The sequence below is a fragment of the Amphimedon queenslandica genome, unplaced genomic scaffold, assembly GCF_000090795.2.
Source record: "Amphimedon queenslandica unplaced genomic scaffold, v1.1 AMPQUscaffold_13354, whole genome shotgun sequence".
NCBI lineage: Eukaryota > Metazoa > Porifera > Demospongiae > Haplosclerida > Niphatidae > Amphimedon > Amphimedon queenslandica.
Window position 1 is genome coordinate 31,310 of NW_003546410.1, and position 3,877 is coordinate 35,186.

At 40.9% G+C, this 3,877-nt stretch overlaps 1 protein-coding gene and 1 long non-coding RNA gene across 3 annotated transcripts in view; one reads left to right on the plus strand and one right to left on the minus strand.

The window, feature by feature from the left end:
- LOC105313093 (angiogenic factor with G patch and FHA domains 1-like) overlaps positions 1-3,877 on the minus strand; it is a 21,045-nt gene that overhangs the window by 12,704 nt on the left and 4,464 nt on the right. The gene's annotated exons all lie outside the window — the stretch shown is intronic.
- Positions 3,192-3,848, plus strand: LOC109582806 (uncharacterized). The gene is made up of 2 exons (XR_002185231.1): positions 3,192-3,479; positions 3,634-3,848. It is a non-coding gene; the product is annotated as an uncharacterized LOC109582806 (long non-coding RNA).

Below are 3,877 nucleotides of genomic sequence, written 5' to 3' on the forward strand. Positions count from 1 at the left end.
CTAGGTAGTTAATACCCTCTGATCATCCCAAGTATTAGAATATCTAGGGATGGGTGGTCTCACATTGAATACCCCTTTCACCAGTCTGGTGATGATGGGGTGTTGACCTACTGGTAGCCCATCAACCTTTTCATGCACCGATGATATGGCTGATCTATATGCATTGACAGAGTTGTATTGATAACCCTCTTGATAGAGAGTTGCTAAAAAATTAGCAACCTCACTTACGGGTCCTGAAAAGGGGTTGGAACCCCGTTTCGTACACCAGCGATTCCATCGCCCAAATAACGAGTCATATGACTTGTTTGTTTTTGTCCTCCATGAACTGAGGATGAGGTCTGTAGCTTGGCTTGAAAGACCTTGTTCATCGAGTCTTTCCCTGAGATGCTCCACATGGCTAGTTGGGGCATTATTGGAACTGACTCCATTGTCATCTCCTGCTTGGGTAGCAGGTGTGGACAGTCTACCAGTAGTGACAGAAGCCATGTCCAGCTATTGCAATGGGACTTCCGGTCGCATTAATTTAATGATATTCATTGGAATTACCATAGCAACGGCAGTTCAACAATGGTGGATTGATAGGAAGCTTCACTACAAAGCCTGCTAACGTCTTTCTGGTTCATGGATGGGACTTCACTAGATACTTGGAGCTTCTTGAATGCTACTTAATGCAATTGGTTATGGTAGTTTTTTCATATTCTATTGTTAAAGTGGCAGGCGTGGCGCAAGAAGACTCATCCACTAACAAAAGGCCTTCTTGTTATTACTTTAAAAGGATCTAGAGACATGCAGGCCCACTGAGAGGGGGGGGGAGCAGGGGATAAATCCCCTGGGCCCCTCACTTCAGGGGCCCCCCATAATAATGTACATTATAATTTAAGTATAATAAGTCATCATTACATAATTAAACATGTGCCTTTGTCAGGGGCGTATCTAGGAATTGGGGAAGGGGGTGCTGAGGGCGCGCGAAGCGCGCCGCGATTTTGGCCACACCCACTTTTACGGCGGTATAACGGCCTTTTCCTGCATTTTCGTCAATTACGGGTGGGGCCAAGATCATTTCAAGCATACTGCTATGTTACTGGTACTTCTGATTGCTCCTTAAAGCACTGGAAACTGCTGAAATCATGATCAGGGGGCTAGATAACTTTTTTAAGAGGCTTGGTAGTGATGCAAGAGTCCAGGACTTCAGTAATTTTTTCTGAGCCCAGCCCTGAGGGGGGTGCTCAAGCCCCCTCAGCCCCCCCCTAAATACGCCTCTGTTTGTGGTTTTTAAACTAGCAAATTGATCTATCATATAATCAAAATTTAGCTGTTCTGCAAGTTTGCTTTCAATTGCTAGTGTTCCTAAGTCAGTCAAGCAATTTTCGGGTCATATTTGAGCATTGGTAGTTCTTGTCGTTTAATTTGTAAATTTTTTGAATTATTGCAAAGGGCCCCTAATTTTAATCTTCCCCTGGGCCCCATGTCTTCTCTCAGCGGGCCTGCTTCATACACGAGGCAACTCAAGTTGTTGCTAACCAGGCAACATGTTGCCAAATTTGATCTTGTAAGCAACATGTTGCCAGAAATAGAAAGATGTTCTATTTTTGGCAACATGTTGCTTGGTTGCTAGCAACAAGTTGCCTCGTGTATGAAGGCCTTTAATCTCTTGTACAGGACCCCCTGCAGTAGGCGTGGTCAATGTGTGTAGGCGTTTTATGTCGGCCATGTTGGTGTACATGTGTTGCATGCAATGACTGCAAGAAACATAGCTTTTTGCCAGGATACTTTTCCTCTCTGGAAAATCATGATGCCAGGAAGCAGTACCAAGAAAAAATCTCTAGTATTAATGGATTGGATCCTTATGAAACATTGAGAAGTGATTGGTTGACCTCATCAGGCTCAAAATGACTACTGCTAAAATGCTTTTTATGCTTTTGGAGTTTTAGTTAAGATAATTTTAATATTAAGGCTATTCCACAAGTTGGTGCTAGACCCTCAATACTGCACAAATCTCTATATGCATGATTTTCATTGTTTTCTTCTCTTGATTAGTGTGTTGTAAAGCTTGAATAATAATAATAATATAGATGGTATGCATGCATAATAATAATAATAACATAGATGGTATGCATCCAGCCCAGAATTTTTTTGGGCTGGATAGGTGAGGGAAATTCTTGTTACAGCTCCAAATGACAAATTTAGAATTGTCACTGATTGCTAAGGTAAGTCAATGTAAGTCAATGTAAGTCAATGGTAAGTCAATTTATAACATGAGTTTTTTTGGAAAGAAAAGGAGTCATGGCATTTTCTTTTCTTGCTCCTCATCATCATGACCATCATGCACTATCACCTGGCATTGCCATCTGCATGTATTTCAACATCAATGACAAATCTTGTTTTCCCACAATCTACATCTTCACAACAGTCCTCAAGTGAGCAAGGAACTCAAGTTTCTACTGATTCACATGGTTGCTCATCATCAACATCTGGCTCAGTCAGTTGACTTGTATTCTGCTGCTGCATTGAGTCGGGCCCCACAGATGAAGGACTTAGCAAGCTCTTTGCTAGTTTAGGGGCTCTTGCAATGCTCTTGTAGTTAAGAAGCTCATCACCAGTGTATGGGCTTTGTGTTACTACTAGATAAGGTACATAGCAGTATGGACACTGCAGCCTGGGGCCACTGAAGTCAATATCATCTAAGCCAATCACTTCTCAAGGTTTCATAAGAGTCCAATCCATTAATACTGGAGATTTTTTTTTTGGTACTGCTACCTAGCATTATAATTTTCCAGGGAGGAAAGGTATCATAGTAAAAAAGCTCTATTTATTGCAGCAGGAGCCCTGATTGCAGTCATTGCATTTAAACATGTACACCAATATGGCCGACAACAAACGCCTACATACATTGACCACGCCTACTGCAGGGGGTCTATACAACTTTGTTGAAAGCAACTTTGTGGTTACTTTGATGTGCTGTCAAATCTGTTGCCTAAAATAGAACTCAGTTCTATTTTAGGCAACAGAGTTGCCCTAAGATCAAAGTAACCACAAAGTTGCTTTCAACAAAGTTGAATAGTGGATGGTGGGCATTAAGGCCTCCATACACTAGGCCCAACATGTTGCTAGCAACTTCTGTGGTTACTTTGATCTTGTAATCATTTTGTTTCAAAAATAGAACAGAATTCTATTCTTAGACACAACAGTCGCGACGCCAATGGTAAGCTCACGTGAATTTTATTTTCCAAGTGACGTCATAATGGCTGCCAAGTGGTGGCTAAAGCTGTGTTTAGTTTTGTGCAGTTTACGAGATGGTGGGTAGTCTATAGCTCTAAGAAGCAAATTCAAACTTGAAGCAAAAAGGTATAGAATCAATTGGTTAGTTTTCAGTCTGAAATGTAAGTATATTTTGCTTGTTATTGTCGCTGTTTGGAAAATGGTGTACACTATCTAGGTATATAATAGTACTGGGACTGGCCAGAACAGCTCAGAATTAGGTATGCAACTGGCCTATCAGTAGATCTTTGTGTATGCAAAGTTTTGTTTTGATACCATTGTCTAGAACGACAGTTGCATCCATAATGTAGATTCAGCCTGCATGGTTCATTCTTTCATGCCATATTTTGACTGTTCTGTTCCTTTTTTCTACAGATTCCACACTCAGGATCATTAATCAAGTCATTTTACCTCAATAGAATTGTTTGAAATCCTTTTAGAGCTAGATTTTATACTTGTCATCATAGTCATATTATGTGCCATTGACTTTCAGAGACCACAGCATCCTTATTTCTTGCTGGAACAACTTTAAACTTCTGGAGTATATTCTTCTAGCTACTATCTTGTTGTAAGCAAATGGACAAGAAGCTGGAGTTGTCTAGAACACTGTACGCATCTG